Source organism: Rhinopithecus roxellana, chromosome 3 (assembly GCF_007565055.1).
Source record: "Rhinopithecus roxellana isolate Shanxi Qingling chromosome 3, ASM756505v1, whole genome shotgun sequence".
Taxonomy (NCBI): domain Eukaryota; kingdom Metazoa; phylum Chordata; class Mammalia; order Primates; family Cercopithecidae; genus Rhinopithecus; species Rhinopithecus roxellana.
This window is the reverse complement of record NC_044551.1, coordinates 181,861,849-181,879,482: the sequence shown is the minus strand read 5'-3', so window position 1 is coordinate 181,879,482 and position 17,634 is coordinate 181,861,849. Positions and strand designations below refer to the sequence as shown.

The 17,634-nt window shown below is 39.3% G+C and overlaps 1 pseudogene across 1 annotated transcript in view; it reads right to left on the bottom strand.

Moving 5' to 3' along the window:
- Positions 1 to 3,654: 3,654 nt before the first annotated feature.
- LOC104665507 overlaps positions 3,655 to 17,634 on the bottom strand; it is a 63,731-nt pseudogene continuing 49,751 nt past the window's right edge. The window contains exons 2-3 of the transcript XR_004056234.1: positions 6,076 to 6,121; positions 3,655 to 4,588 (exon numbers count right to left, since the gene is read on the bottom strand). The product of XR_004056234.1 is annotated as a tropomyosin beta chain pseudogene (transcript). The remainder of the gene's footprint in view (positions 4,589 to 6,075; positions 6,122 to 17,634) is intronic.

The following is a 17,634-nucleotide window of genomic DNA, read 5'->3' as shown; positions in this document are numbered from 1 at the left end:
CCAATAGCAGCCAAGAGTGATCTTTTAAAAACTCAATCCGATAAAAATTGCTCTACTCAAAGACTCTCCATCTAAGTCACTAACAGTCAAAGTACATGCCATGGTCTTTAAGACCCTCCCTGAGCCAGCATCCTACTACTTTTCCAACCTTGACTTCTACTACATTTCCGTGTATTCACATTACACCAGTCACATTAAAATATCTGCTATTTCTTAAATATAATAAGCACAATTTCTCCTTAGGATCTTTGCATTTGTTCCCACTGCCTACAATCTTTTGAACCGTTCTTCCCCCATATTTGCTTGACTGACTTCTTCATTTCTCTTTTAGGTCTCTGTTCAAATGCTATCACATCTTATTTGTTGAATGAGTATTTAGTGAATGAATATATCTTTACCCAACTGAATAAATATTTCTGGAGAATCAATTTCTAGAAGTGAAACTGCTTACTTATTTCAAACCCTTTGTTATTACAGCCCTCCATCTTACATCCTTGCCTATTTTATTTTAGTATTCTCATGCTCCTCTTCAAAATGCTTCTGTGTTCCTGTCTGCTGTTTCTACTGTGGAAGGCTGGCTGGCTTTCTCTCTCTCCTGGGAGATCTGGAAGAAAAGGAGACACTAGGCAGCTGGTCTGATTCTCGTGGGCCACTTTGCAAGGCTGTGATTTCAAGAGTGACCTTGGGGTGTGACTGAGTTGTCATTAAACAATTTAATAGATGAAAGAATCCCCTCTTCATACTTCAGCCACAGTTATTTCTTTCCAAATATCTGGCACCGTGTTGTAAACACTCAGCATTGTAAAGAAAAGATTTTTTTAAAAAAAATCTGTCTTATCATATTGGTTTAAAATATGGAGGATGTATATTGAAATTAGAACAAATCAGAGAAATCCTGGAGTTTTAGTCATGAAATAAAACTTTTGTCCATATGTGTCTTTAAAATATTATGGCATTTTTGTTCACCCTTACCACATTCCATTTGAGAAAATCATATGATTACTGTTAATGACAAAGCAATTTATGATTTCCATGATTTCCTGGATAACTAGGATAAGAATGAGTAATTAGAATAAAAAAATTATGGACCTTTGGAACTAGGAGAGCTTATTTGTTTATTCCCCTAATTTTCTACAAAAAAGGAAACAGACTACTGTAGAGGTTGGTTGACTCATTCAAGCTCACACAGCTAGTTAATGGTACAGGTAGGTCCTCTGACTCCAAAAATAGTGCTCAGTAGCATCCATGGAACATTGTCTGTGAACCAAACCTTGTGCTAAGTGAAGTTCTACCTGCTAGATAATTCCTGTTCCTTCCAATTGTCCTGACACCCTGCAGTTTAGTTAGATTATGTGACTTGGCCTCATATTTCTTCTGGAGCTAGCTGGATAAGGATCACCCTATTAGGGTGCTTAATTTTGTGCTGATGATCCTTCTTTCTGTCTGAAGTCTTCAGGTTACAGTTTTTTTCAAAGAAACTCGGTGCTGCTTGTCCTTTTCCGTTTGCTGCATGATGTGCACATTGGTGCCTCCTGCAGCCTTCCACTTGTTAATTGCCTCTCCTTCCTAATGAAGCCTGTATCAGCTCCAGTGCTAATTGAACTTCGTCCTTCATTCAGACTGTGTTATTAAACAAATAGTCACAGTGTTTGGTCTCACTTTAATAGGAGCATTGATGTTTGCTTAACATCAAAAACTTATTAGTAATCCATTGAAAAGGCAATTAATGGAGGACATGTGGGTAAGGAAATTGAACTAGTCTGCACCACAGGACAAAGAATGGCAAAGACACTCTGGTTTTCTAAGGTTTAACTGTCTGTATCCTGGTAGTTGCAAAATGATTGTTAGATTCTTGACTCTTAACCCAAATCAATGAATTTATCATTTATGTAAAGTAGCATTTACATGTCTAATATCAAAGCGAAGGACAAGGTGGCTTACCTGTCTCTGAAGTTTTCAATCATTCTCCCTCTCTCTTTATAACATTTTCCCCAAGCTTTTTAGCAGGACTTGTCTTGGTGGTTACAGAAAACATGAACAGGTGAAAACAAGGTAATGTGTCACTTGCAGTCTTCCCACCTATAGCTAACCACTGATAAGCGTTGGTGTGTATTCTTTGTTCCTTGGTGCTGCATTCTAACACACACATAGAGGCACAAAATTGGATTACATATCATATTGACCTGTTGTTTATTTTTTAATTGGTCATATGTTGTAAATATCCATCCTGGACAATAAATAGAGACCTATGTCATCATAGTCAATGGCTTTGATACAATCTCTTGGTTGGATAGGCTGTAATTTATTTCATCATGTTGTTAGAGGTTTAGAAACAAGTGTCTCTTACTCAATTGTTTATATAGCCTTAAGTTGACTTTATTATTTGAATGAGTAATAGTAATACTAGAAAATAGTAATACTAGAAAATAGTAATACTAGAAAAAGAAAATTGATAGACTACTCTGTTATAAAATAACTGTCCTCTGTTTTGTGAGAATATGCAATGTTTGGTATTATCAGGGTACAAATTTATAGGCTATGTAACAACTTTTCTGAGTATCCAATTTTCTTTACTTGTAATTTCACCAAAAAATTATTAAGAAATAACAGGAGGTTGTTCACGAACTATTTTTAAGATAATGGCTTAAGGTGTGATTTTTTTCTCTACCTGTATACTCATGAGGATAAATGATACTTGGGTTCAAAGGAGAAACAAACTAAAAACATGAATCTAATGGCATCTGGCAGTGGAGTAAAGCAGAGCAGATCAAATTCTCTTTACAATCCACATTAAATAGATATGAAAGGAGAAGAAGTAATAACGGGGTCACTCCATTTGTTCCACGGACCTGGGATATAATGTGAAACTTCCATCTGTGTTAATGAGTCATGCATGGCTGGGTCCCCAGGCAATATTTTAGTAAACCAATAGTGTTACTGCCTGGCAGGGACCCTTTTAGAAAGTGCTGTTGTTGCGCAAACCTAAATATATATACACACACACACACACACACACACACACATATATATGTATGTATTCTGGTTTAGCTAGGATTATGATGCATAAAATGTTGGTAATAGGTTTAAAAGATTAGCATAGACCAGCTTTCCATGAGATTGTTCTTTATATAAAAAAGTTAAATGCTATTTCTAATGTCATCATAAAAGTCAGGCTGGAGGATTATCGATTTTTTGGAGGCTTTTACTAGATAGCTTGATGATTGACTCTCTCAAGTTTTAACACTTGGCCCTGGGTTTGCTGTTTACCTTGCTCAAGCAATTTGGTGTAATTAATTTTTATAGCTGTATTTGCTTTTAGGGTTTATATTTTGGTGGAAAGCTATCTCTAGTCAAAACCTCATAGAATTACTTTTTTCTTTGAATTAAAACACAATTGCTTAAAATAAGAGTCTCATCTATAAAATTAAATAGAGAGTAAAATGCAAAATCTTTTAACATCTTTACAACTACATCAGATAGACATGTCTGTGGATAAGGATTGAAAAGAAAACTGAACGCAGTTAATGTGTTAGGTAGTAGAATTGATCCATGTTTTTAGTAAAGAATAAGTAAACATAAGGAAAAAAGAGCATGAGGTGAGTTGTTGTTTGGCTGGTAACGTCAGTTTTGACAGTTTTATTCGGTTAGGGCTGCAACTGTAGCTTGGCTGCGGGCAGGACACCGGCCCTCACAGGTTGCTGAGTTCCAACAGGGTCTGGTCCAAGATCTGATGAATCTCCACGTTCTCCTCCTTGGCACTGGCCAACGTCTCTTCTAGGTCATCCGTGGTTTTCTCCAACTTTGCCACAAACTCTGCTCTGGTCTCAGCCTCCTTCAGCTTCTCCTCCAGCAGTTTCATCTCCTCTTCATATTTATCTTCTTTGGTGGAATACTCCTCCTCTGAGGCCATCAGGGACTTGATGGTCTGGTCCATGGTTTGAAGTTTCTCCTCCAACTGTCTGGCTCGGCTCTTGGCCACCTCAGCTCTCTCTTCTGAGCGCTCCAGGTCTCCCTCCAGGATCAGCGGTTTCCTGGCCACCTCCTTGTATTTGCCGTCTGAATCCTCAGCGATGAGCTTGTCCTCCTTTCAGCTGCACCTCCTCCGACTCCATCTTCTCCTCGCCCTTCATGGCCGGGTTTTTATGACCTTCATTCCTCTCTCACTCTCATCGGCTGCCTTCTCGGTCTCCTCTAGCTTTTGCAGGGCTGTAGACAACGCTCCTGGGCCCGGTCCGGCCCCTCCTCTTCCTGTTGAATGTGGCGGTTAAGGGAGGCCATATCCGCGTCAGCATCGGTGGCCTTCTCGGCTGCTCCAGTTTCTCCTGGGCCTCCTTCATGGATTGAGAATACTTTTCGCCTCTGTCCTCTTCAGCTTTTCCCGCTGCCCCTCCAGCTGCTTGCAGTGGTCCTCAGCTTGCTGCTTGTTGGCTTCGGCCTGCTCCAGGCGGTCGATGGCGTTCTTCTTATCCAGCTTTAGCATCTGCATCTTCCTGATGGCGTCCCTGGCCGGCGGGCAGGCGGTGAGGACTGGGTGGATCGGGCTGGCTGCGCGGACTCGGTGCACTGGTGGCAGGCGAGGAGGGCCGATCTGGACCGAGATTTATTTTATTTTTTTATTTTTTATTTATTTATTTTTTTGAGACGGAGTCTCTCTCTGTCACCCAGGCTGGAGTGCAGTGGCGTGATCTCGGCTCACTGCAACCTCCGCCCTCTCGGGTTCAAGGGATTCTCCTGCCTCAGACTCCGGAGTAGCTGGGACTACAGGTGCCCGCCACCACGCCTGGCTCATTTTTGGATTTTTAGTAGAGACAGGGTTTCACCATGTTGGCCAGGATGGTCTCGATCTCCCGACTTTGTGATCCGCCTGCCTCTGCCTTCGAAAATGCTGAGGTTACAGGCGTGAGTGAGCCACTGTGCCCGGCCTGGGACTGAGATTGTTTTAATGCTTGTAAAAAAACTTTGAGTTGATGCTCATCTGTAGAAAGATTTGTCTTTAAAAATAGTCATTGATTATGCTGACCATTAACGTAATCGGTCAGAAATCACACATACTCCATAGACTTCTAAGAAGAAAGGAAAAACAAACAAAACAAAACAATGGGTGAAGGTTATAAAAAGATAAGTTCTCCAGCCTTGGAGAAGCATTCTTCCTCTTTTTCCTCCTCCTTTTTTTTTTTTTTTTAATCCACAGACTTGTTGGTAGGTGGCCTTTCGGGGATGTGTTTTTCACCACATGATACAGGAACTCTCAATATCTCTCAGGCTGACACCTTATTCTTTCTAATCTGATCAGACACAACATTTTAAAAAGAAAATAGTTTTGATTAGATGACTGTTTTTCGTTGTTAAAATTTTTTCTTAAATATTTTTAAATTGATTTTTAATGTGATACAAGGTGATTGCACAAAGTTAGAAATACAAAGTAAAAAGAGGAAAACAAGGAAAATTGCTAATTCCTCCTTTCAGATTCATCATCGTGTTAAAGGGTTTTATTTCATTCATTCCAGTCTCTTTTATTTTTCCTTTAATATGGGTACATGTTTGTATATATTTTTGCTAGTATAATAGAATAATGTGATAAACCTTTTTGTATACACATTTTGTGTATAGTTCTGACTGTTTCCTTAGGATCAGTTTAAACCCTAAGTTTTAATACTGTGAAGGCTTAGAGTTACTGTGGGGCTTTGGGCTGGAGAGAGGGATTGGTGGTACTGAAGCTGTTGATTACAGGAGAAAAAGAACCCTGCTCGTGAAGTATTCCCTTCACCCCCACTTATAGTAATCACTCCTGGTGTTGTAGAGATAGCATGGAATTGTCTCTGGTTAGATGATAATTCTGAGGACTCCAGGTTGATTTTTACAGTGTATAAGAAGAAAAAGTTAGAAAAGGGTTTTATGCATGTAAGTCACTCCTAAAAAGTTGTGTAGAAAAATGAAAGCTTATTTGAGATTATTATGTGCTATAAATATTCTGATCTATAAGTTCGATTTTTTTCCTTTGGGGAAAATATAAATCAGAGTATCTTGAGTATTCTTTCTTTAAAAGACAACATGGGTTCAATAACGGAGACTCACAAATGGAGGAATAAGAGAAATATGAAGTTTTGCTTTTGCAAACATACTGAAGTGGAAAATAGAAAAGCTGAAATCAACAATAACAACCACAAAAACGCCACATCCATTTGGACTAAAATACATGTATATATAACACAACTTTCCAAGCATAAAACGAAAACTCTCACCAAGGGAATGAAAAAAATACCTTTTGAAAAACTGCTGAAATAGGCCTGTTGTTGAAATAGTTTTATTTCCCCTTTAGAAGATCTATTTACTACAATTCTGGGAGCGAGAGGGATGATTTTGAATAAAGAATAGAGCCATTTAAGATGTTGTGCAGAGTACCAGAATTTATGAAGACTGGTTTGAATTAAAACTAAATGTCACCAGCAAATAGGAGCCAACAGAAATGTACATTTCATTTATTGTACTGGGAGCTGGGGAGGGCAGCAGGGATGAGCTTATACTTAACAGGACTCTCTTTTATATGGCACTAATTTTTAGGTGGAGAACTTAGTCCTTATAAAAACATGTGTTTCTCTCAAATCTTCTTAGCTGTTCAGATTAACTCATTAATTGGCAGGAGCTGAAATCATACCTCCTACTTGGGTATAGTACAAGAGAAAAAAACTTCAAATATTAAATGCATTTATTCATTCAGCAAATTTGGACTCAGCAGCTGCTCTTTGCTGGATGTCATTCCCGCCACTGTGAGGACACCAGCAAACCAAAGAGACAGGTCCTTGTCTTTGGGACCCCTAGAGTTGAGGACAGATAATGCATAGGAAGAAACAGGCAAGTTATCTGTCAACAATTAAAATGGAATGATTGGGAGATGCTGGGGGAACACTTCAGGTTGGGTGGTCAGGGAAGGCCACTGTGTCGCACTGGAGAGCTCTCCAAGATGATTCCAGAAGTTCACCCCTTTCTCTTTTCAATTTAGCGTATCTGTCTTTCCTCCTCCTGTGGCCTTTGTCTTCTTGCAAAGGACTTGCTATTATTATTTACTTTGACAGAGGAACTGTAAAACTGAAATAAAGATGCAGTTAAAAAAAGAGAGCCTGAAATGCATTTTTTATAAATCGGAGGCTCAGGTGCACCATCCTTTTTTCAACTCCAAGAAAATCATAAATTATTTTATTAGAGGGAATTACCACAGCTCTAGATCTTAATGATTGCTGAACAGGAGGTTTTTTTTTCTTTCCTAAACATCAAGTAGCTGCCAGTTTTAATTTTCTTTTGGAATTTACACATTAAAAACATTGTTTTAGCTGTTCAACAAAACTGTCTCTTATATCCAAGGGATGGTGCCAGAGTATGAAATGTGCAGCTTGGTTTGATTTCTTCCCCTCTAGCCTGATTCACGAGTAAAAGCCAGCCTTGCATTTTATGACTGGAGGGGCAGTATTCAATATTAATAACTATGGAAAAAAACCAAATTCCAATTTTACTCTTTAATATCTTCATGCCCAGAAATTTTATATTCAGGTGTCTGAGAGTGGGTCGACCACATTTCTGGTATCTTTTTTTTTTTTTTTTCCGAGACGGGGTCTTGCTCTGTCACCCAGGCTGGAGTGTAGTGGCATCATCTCGGCTCACTGCAAGTTCCACCTCCTGAGTTCATGCCATTCTCCTGCCTCAGCCTCCCGAGTAGCTGGGACTGCAGCCCCCGACCACCATACCTGGCTAATTCTTTGTATTTTTCATAGAGGTGGAGTTTCGCCATGTTAGCCAGGATGGTCTCGATCTCCTGACCTCGTGATCTGCCCACCTCGGCCTCCCAAAGTGCTGGGATTACAGGCGTGAGCCACCACTCCTGGCCTCTAGTATCTTTACTTGATGGTGCTGTGAGGTTCTTTCACACAGATGATTAATGCAATAATTCTGGCACTTGGGATTTCAAGGACCAGTACAATGGCAAAAAAAAAAAAAAAAAAAAAAAAAAAAATTAACAAATATTTGTTCAGTGTTTGTTATATGTCACACACTGGTCTAGGGTATGGAGAAATAGTGGTGAACAACAACAACAAAAAGAAACTGGCAAAAATGATTGCCCGCTTGTAGAGTATATTCAAATAAGGGGGGGGATAAAGTAAATATATAAACAAGTAATGCCTCATGGTGATAAGTACTCAGAAAAAAGATTGCAGAGAAGGGATAAGGGGACAATCAGGGTGGAAGTGAGGCCTGCAATTTTACAGAGGAAAAAGATAAGCTTGGGAAGTTCTTCCTGAGTTGGCCACTTGTAAGGATAGATGGGAAGGGGGCCAGGCAGCAAGCCAATGTGAAAGTCTAGGGAAGTTAGGAACAGCAAGTGCAAAGGCCCTGAGGCAAATGCATGCCTGATTCCATCTAGGGCCAGTAGGGAGGCCAGTGTGGGCAGAGGGTGGGAAGAGGAAGGAGGAATTGTAGGTGATAGGCTCAGAGATGAAGGGTGAGATCATGTAGGTTCTTATCAGCCCTTAGAAAGACTCTTTGGGTTTCGGTCAGAGTGAAGTGGAAAACCATTTCAGGATTGTGAACCTTAGAATGTCACGATTTGATTTTCTACAAATACACTAAAAGAGAGGAAAGGAAGAAGTAGAGAGACCAATTGGACACTATTTCAATAATCCAGGCAAGAGGAGATGGTGGGTTGGATCAGAGTAGTAGCAGTAAAGGTGGTGAGAAGTCTGATTTTGGATACATTTTGAAAATAAAGCCAACACGTTTTGCTGCCAGTTTGGATGAAGGATGTAAGATGTACAGAAGGGTTAACAATGAGTCCAAGGTTGTAGGCTGGAGCAAATGGAAGGATACAGTTGCTATTTACGGAGAACAAGAGGATTGGGGGGTCTTTTAGGGGAAAGATCAGGAGCTTGATTTTGGACATACTGAATCTGAGGTGCTCATTATTACCAAAATGGAGATGATAAGCAGGATGAGGAATGGAAAAATACTGAATATCAGAGGTCAGAAAAGTCAGGAAACTCCCCTTAATGCTAAAACAACAAGGTTATCTGGAAAGTCCCTAGCAGGGCAACTGGCCGTTTGTGGTTTGGTCAAAGGGCGGGAACCAATGAACAACTGACTAATGTTTAACTTTAAATGTCAGCCAATTGTAAACCTACAACTGTAAAAATCCCCAGTGACTCTGTAACTTGCTGTAACTTGTTTGTGTCTGACTATAAAAGACGGCTGAACACCGAGCTCGAGGTCTCTCCCTAGGATCTGATACCTAGCTGGAGGGAACCGAGTTCAAACTCGAAATAAAGCGATCCCTGCCGCTTGGCTTTGTCTCTGGACTCTGGTGGTTGCTTTCAGGTCATCGCGGGTCTGGGCATTACAAGGATGCTGGGAATGAGTGGTTGAGATTGGAGGTATACATTTGGGAGCAGTCAGCACTAGTGCGCATGCTCTGCACTGATGCGCACACTGGCTTCTATGTTGTTCTGTCTGTGACTTGCATAAAAACAGTCTTTGTGACACACTCAAATTGTAACCCAGTTCCAAGCCAGGTATCTCAAATGGTATCTCTGGTTTAATTCTGGATTGGGGGTGATTTTATTTATATTTTGTCAATATTCATTTTCCCCTCTCTTCAGTCACAACCATGCAGCTACTTATTATTCCTATTTCTTGAGGGGTGTGGGTAAAGGGTCTGCTATTGATTTATAAGCCACAGCAAATTCAGCCCCTTTTGATACTCCTCTGAAAGGAGGCTCTCTTTGAGAAAGTTTTTGTTACCTTTCCAATTAATCCATCTTAGAGTTGATTATAATTTTAAGCTTTGTGATGCAATAATCTATAACATTTATATAGTGCCATTATCTCTTTCCAAGTACTTTATGAACATTTGTTAATTGCTTGCCGCATTACCCCAAAAGGCAGGTAAAGTCCCATTTGCATTCACTGTAAGAGTTTCCCGACAGTGGGGGTTTGAGCCGTGAAGCGAATGCCCATCAAACACCTGGCCAGTTAGGGATAGAGGGATCAATAAGCAAGTAATGATGATGGCTTCATCTTCATTAATTAATATTATTTTAGTACCTCCAGCATTCCCTCATAAAAGTCAGAACCCCAAATGAAAATGGTGTTTTCTTTCCCTAGAGACTGTAACTGATGCGATCAACTTGAACAGATGGGAGATATTAAGCACCAAGAGGGTGAATGAGGAGGTGGGCCCAAAGTGCCTTCAACACTTCTCATTATGAAAACAGAGAATTGTTACCCCAGAGGACTTTAAAGCAGTACTTAGTAATCTGGTAGAGTGATAGTAGAAGCATTTGGCTGACTAGCTAATTACAAAGGCAACTTCATTTTTGCTTACATTGTTAGAGATCTCAGGCAAAAAATGTTTTATTTATTAAAATTCACTCATTGACTGGTTTGTTGATACCTCCTATATGATAGGCACTTTATAGGCTCAAAGGCAGATAGCGATATATAAAAAAGACTAACATCTCTGCTCTCATGGAAATTTCTAGAGGGGGAATAATGATAATTAACATTTCAGTACTTAGCATATGCCAGACACTTTCTATCACTACATTTAACAAATCATTTGATCACAACAAGAGTCCTATCATTACCAATATTTTACAGAGAAGAAAACTGAGATATAGAGAGAATAAATTACTTGCTCAAATGCATAGTTAATACGTTATGGGGCTTTAGTCCAAAGATAACCACTATGCTTTAGTTTAGTTTTATTTTCTGCATGAATTATTGTAGTTGAAAGAGATGATTGAAGAATTCACCTTAGCTACTTAAAATGATAAATTTCAACATATTGATCATAAATTCTTAGGAGCCAAAATGCATGCGTGGAGAATTATGTCACAGGTCAAACGAAAAAATTGGTCTTACATTGTTTTTCTCCAAGTTTTTGCCTAGAGCAAGTAGAACTTGGGTATTCCATACTCACATCTTCTCTTTCCTGTTCATCTATATTTAATGAAGACTGCTGGCTCTTTCAGATAAGTCTTATGTCTAGGATATTTGGAAATGATAACTCAGGGCTGGCCTTGAGCAAAGTGGTAAAGTATGTTGAGTTAGGAATCTTAGATGCTCCCGGTTTCTCACCATTTTCCCACCCTCTTTTTGCTCACTGACTTTACAACACCTTTTCAGTTCCTTTGTACAAATGAAATGAATAAAAATAGCTTAAATTTAACTCTCTCCTCAGTCAATAACTTTACTTTTACAGATTTTATAGATTTACTTTTCATGAAGAAATTTCATGCAAGCATTAGAGCCTGGGCAAGTCTTGGGAGGACTTCTCAAAATACCTTTTTAGTATAGGCGAAGAATGACACGGAAAAAGAGTAGGAACTTTCAGGTTGGATAGAATTGAGTTTTACTTCTGACCCAATCTTTTAAAATTGTGGGGCACTGGAAAGAAAATTAAAACCATTGGAGTCTCATTTTCCTAATCTAACTAGGATTCAATAATTTCTAATGTATGTGAATTGAGCTTTTCTGTGCCTAGTTACTTGATAGGCACTTAATAAATAGTTGTTGTTTGTTAATGTTCATTCAACATATTTTTGAATTCTTGTTATGTATGGGCTAGGTTCTAGGGAGAGAAATTATGGTGCAGTGCAAATACCATGAGTGCTAATGAAAAAGGCAATAAAAATGGTCTTCATTCTGAGTCTCAAACAATAGACGAATAGGGTGTCCCCTCTTCCATCTCTTCTCCATTTTTTTTTTCTTTGCATTGATGAGAACAGTAATCACTAAAACACTTTTCTTAGTGTCTTTTATCATCTCCCATTTTAGTAAGAATTTACTGATCATATTGCCATTGGTCTGTTCTAAGCTTCAAGAAATTGGCCATGAATATTGTTCTTTCTGTTCCTGTGGGTTCCTCATCACTGCTTCCCCTGCTCTTTCGTCTGAAGATATGGAGCCTGGACATTCTGAGTGCAGTTCCTACATTATTAATGTCTGTGCTGCACTGCCTCCCTGAAATAGTGATGATCTGAATTAGGCTGTCTTGGGAATAAAGTAGAGGAGTGGATTCTAAACCTAAGTGTAAGTGGGAAGCAAAGGAGAGGAAGCTGTTTCACAGCAGCACCGTTAACCAGAACCATGAACACCTCCAATGTGTAAGGGAAAGGGTGATAGGCCGTGAAAGAGACTAGAGTTTGGAGGGAAGGTCTGGGCTGAGGAGAGAGATGAGGTATGTATCAGGAAGCCTTCTACATAATGATGATATTTAATTTAATGAGACTGGATTAACATACCAAGAACACCAAGGGGGCAGGTAGAGAAATATAAAGAGTAGAGAGGAGGGTCGAGGTACTGCTGCGGGGAAACTCACATTTAGTGAAGGAGCAGCAAGAGGACCTGAGTTAGATCAGACACCTAGGAAAATAATGGTCCTATGGGAAAAGGGAGTTCTGGAAGATAAACTGACAAGATTGTGAATGGTTACATAGGGAATTAGAAGAATGAGAACTGAAAAATAGCTCTAGAATTTTTTGGTGAAGTGGCCATTAGGAATCTTCAAAGAAAGACATGGGCATGGTAGTTTGAACAGATTACTGTGGAATAAGAGTGAGTGAGTAATCTAAGGGAAGGAGCTAAGTATGAGCTACTCTTTCAAGATCTTGAATGTAGGAGAGAGGGAGGGAGGCAGAGAGACAGAAAGTCAAAGAAGAATTGAGAGTGATGGGACCTCAGGGTAGGTAGATGAGGAGACAAGTTTAGGCGTAGGAAAAGGTTCAAGTAGAGAGACAGAGAGTAAATACAATCTTAAGTCTCTTCTTAGAGAAGAAGAGTGGGGGCCGGGCATGGTGGCTCACACCTGTAATCCCAGTACTTTGGGAGGCCGCGGCAGGTGGATCACCTGAGGTCAGGAGTCCGAGACCAGCCTGACCAACATGGTGAAATGCCATCTCTACTAAAAATACAAAAATTAGTCAGGCGTGGTGGCATGCACCTGTAGTCCCAGCTACCTGGGAGACTGAGACAGGAGAATCGCTTGAACCCAGGAGGCGGAGGTTGCAGTGAGCTGAGGTCGTGCCACTGCACTCCACATTGGGCGAAAGAGTGAGACTCTGTCAAAAAAAAAAAAAAAAAAAAAAAAAAAAAAAAAGAAGAGTGGTAGTTCTTTGTTTTAGGACTAGTGGAAAGAAAATAGATTAGATATAGGATAATCTGATGGCCAGTGATGATGAGCATTTTTTCATGTGTCTGTTGGCTGTATGAATATCTTCTTTTGAGAAATGTCTGTTCAATGAGATACCATCTCACACCAGTTAGAATGGCAATCATTAAGAAGTCAGGAAACAACAGGTGTTGGAGAGGATGTGGAGAAATAGGAACACTTTTACACTGTTGGTGGGATTGTAAACTAGTTCAACCATTATGGAAAACAGTATGGCAATTCCTCAAGGATCTAGAACTAGATGTACCATATGACCCAGCCATCCCACTACTGGGTATATACCCAAAGGATTATAAATTAGTCTACTACAAAGACACATGTACACGTATGTTTATTGCGGCACTATTCACAATAGCAAAGACTTGGAATCAACCCAAATGTCCATCTGTGACAGACTGGATTAAGAAAATGTGGCACATATACACCATGGAATACTATGCAGCCATAAAAAAGGATGAGTTTGCGTCCTTTGTAGGGACATGGATGCAGCTGGAAACCATCATTCTTAGCAAACTATCACAAGAAGAGAAAACCAAACACCGCATGTTCTCACTCATAGGTGGGAACTGAACAATGAGATCACTTGGACTCGGGAAGGGGAATGTCACACACTGGGGTCTATCATGGGGAGGGGGGAGGGGGGAGGAGGGAGGGATTGCATTGGGGAGTTATACATGATATAAATGATGAATTGATGGGTGCTGGCGAGTTGATGGGTGCAGCACACCAGCATGGCATAAGTATACATATGCAACAAACCTGCACGTTATGCACATGTACCCTAGAACTTAGAGTATAATAAAAAAAAAAAAAAAAAAAAAAAAAAAAAAAAAAAAAAAAAGATATAGGATAATCTATTGAGGAGGATGAAGTAATGATAGAATTTAAGGAGAGAGTTAAAACTTAATATAGGCATTTTGTTATCTTTATAGTTGTCTCAGTTAGTTTTATTTTTGAACAATAATCATTCCAGATGAGAAGGATAGTATATATTTATATTGTAACACATCACCCGTTTCACAGTTTTCATCAGTAATACTTGTAGGCATATATGTGCTTTAACATTAAACTTTTACCAGTTTAATTAATAACAAGATTATCAATATAGAAATTTGTAATTTTACTTTTGAATTTTTCATTATTATCACCTTGAGTGTGTAGAATTGCTTTTCTATTTTCTATTTCTATTCACACATTCATTTTAATCATATTTTATGATAAAGAATGGTGTAGGTTTTAAGAATTGAAATTATCTAAGGGATCATACAGTCTAAGCCATAGATTAATTTCAACTTATTAGCAGCCAATAGTTTTGTGTCGCTTGTGTTTTACTGAAGACATGGCCTTCCTTAGAGTGATGGAATATTCCTATTTCCACAGCTCTGTCTCCAGAGAGACAGGTAGGGAGCTGAGATTTTGGACAGCCCAGTTATTATTCGTGTGGCTTCAGTATATTCTCATGTCATAGGGTACGCTAATATCTGTCTCATGCAGTTCTTGAAGTAAATATGAGAAATTACACTTTTTAAATCCTTTGAATAGTTAAAATGTACAAAGATTCATATTTAATGTTAGTTACAGGTCTTGGAGAAACCCATTGGCTTACTTCGATGATCACTATTTTACAAGTTTTTAATTCTGTTAATTATAAGATGTGATATATTAATTTAAAAATAAAAATTTTAGGCTGGGCATGGTGGCTCATGCTTATAGTCCCAGCACTTTGGGAGGCTGAGAAGGGCAGATCACTTGAGGTCAGGAGTTTGAGACCAGCCTGGCCAACATGGCGAAATCCTGTCTTTACTAAAAAATACAAAAATTGGCCTGGCATGGTGGCATGTGCCTGTAATTCCAGCTACTGGGAAGGCTAAGGTAGGAGAATGGCTTGAACCCAGGAGGCAGAGGTTGTAGTGAGCCGAGATCATGCCACTGTACTCCAGCCTGGGCGACAGAGTGAGACTCCATCTCAAAAAAAAAAAAAAAAAAAAAAAGAAAAACAAAACCAAAAACCAAACAAACAAACAAAAAAAACACAAACAACAAAAAAGATTTTAGTTTTATTAATTTAGTATCCAATGTTTTTATTTAAGCACTCAACATAAGTTTAACATTCTGTGTTTACCATGTTACCCACTTCCAAGATAGATGATAAAAAGTGTTAGATTCAAAGACAAGTGTTTACAAATACCTACTATATGCCTAGCATTTTATGCAGTGTTTGGTGGTGTGGAATCTTATTTGAGAATAAAATTAAATATAAAATCGTCCTTTTTAAGACTGAATAAAGATGGCCAACTAGATGTAGCCAGGAGAAGCATCTGCCACTGAGGGAGCAGGGCATCAGGAAGACTGGCATACTCCAAGAAGATCATTGGAGGGAAGGCATTGAGAGTGGATAAAGGGAGGACACAGATGCTTGGCTGAAGAGGGAGGAAGCTGGGAACCCTGCACAGGGCTACTATGCCATGCACAGGGACTCATTCCAGGCCCAATGACTCCTGGGGAAAGGGTAAGTTGAATAGGCAAGCAGTGACATGTTCTCACCATGGATCTCTGGAATCCTGAGAGCCGGAGACCCCAACACTCCCATGGACACCTGAGCTGGGAGGGAGAGCTTCTTAGAGGTAGTAAGGGCAGGACTCCAGCCTCTGTGGAGCCCTGAGGGTTTGGTACAGGAATTTCTGCAATGGAGCATGGCCAGGAACGCTCATTCCTCAGACTCATCATGCTTCCCTAGGAGACATTAGCCTTAAGGGAGCTGTTAGACTGGAACAGAGCAGGGTGATCTTGCCTGTGAGATCAGGCTATTCCCAACTCTGCTGGCCTCTCTCAGGGCCCCAGCCTGGCTGAGCTTGTTTGTGGTGCAGCCCCGGATGCCCAATTGGGCCACATCATAACTCCTTTGCTGGTAGACTGTGCTTGACCACCAAAGAGCTCCAGTAGAGTAGCCCCCACTGACACATACCCTTCCTTATACCATATGCAAAAATAAACTCAAGATGGATTAAAGACTTGAATTCAAAACTAAAATTATAAAAACCCTTCAAGGTTACCTAGGAAATAACATTCTGGACATAGGACCTGGCAAAGATTTCATGAAGAAGCTGCCAAAAACCATTGCAAGAAAAAGAAAACTTGACAAATGGGACCTAATTAAATGAAAGCGATTCTTCATAGTGAAAGACACTATCAACAGAGTAAACAGACGAGCTACAGAATAGAAGAAAATATTTGCATACTATGCAATATCTGGAATCTATAAGGAACTTAACAAGCAAAAAAACCAACAACTCCCTTAAAAAGTGGTCAAAGGACATGAACAGACAATTTTAGAAGGAAGATATACATGCACCCAACAAGCATATGGAAGAATGATCAACATCACTAATTATTAGAAAAATGCAAATGGAAACCACGATATACTATAATATCTCATAACAGTCAGAATGGTTCTTATTACAAAGTCAAAAAGTAACAGATACTGTTGATGTTGTAGAGAGAAAATAATGCTTATACACTGCTTCTGGGAGTGTAATTTAGTTCAGTCACTGTGGCGAGCAGTTTAATGATTTTTCAAAGAACTCAAAACAGAATTACCACTTGACCCAGCAATCCCACTATTGGGTATATACCCAAAGGAATATTTAATGGTTCTACCATAAAGACACATGCCTATGTATGTTCATCACAACACTATTTACAATAGCAAAGATATGGAATCAACCTAAATGTCCATCAGTAGTAGACTAGATAAAAAAAGTGTGGTACATATACACCGTGGAATACTATGTGGCCATAAAAAAGAAAAAGATCTTTTTTTTTTTTTTTTTTTTCAGCAACATGGATGGAGCTAGTGGCCATTATTGTAAGTGAACAAACATAGGAACAGAAAACCAAATACTGCATATTCTCAGTTGTAAGTGGCAGCTAAACCTTGAATCCACATGGACCCAAAGAAAGGAACAACAGACACCATAGTCTACTTGGAGGTGGAGGGTGGAAGGAGAGTGAGGATCAAAAACCTACCTACTGGGTACTGGGTACTATAATTATTACCTGGGTGATACAATAATCTGTACACCAAAATACCATGACATACAATTTACCCATATAACAAACCTGCACGTGTACCACTGAACCTACGATAAATGTTAAAAAGTTATATATAAAATTGCCAAAATGCAAATATTTACAGCTTATATCTATACTGTATGGTTGAAGAACAGGGAAAATCATTATGCATTGTCGTTGTTTGAGACAACTCCATTACAAAGGAGGCTCGAGATAGATTCTGATTATGGGAAGAATCTGAGGTAAGTGGAAAGGTGAATAGACAGTTTCAACTAGCACCAGCCTATAGTATTTCATTTTAGCTTATAATCATAAATTGTTTATAGCAATCTCTGTCTGTATACTTAGAC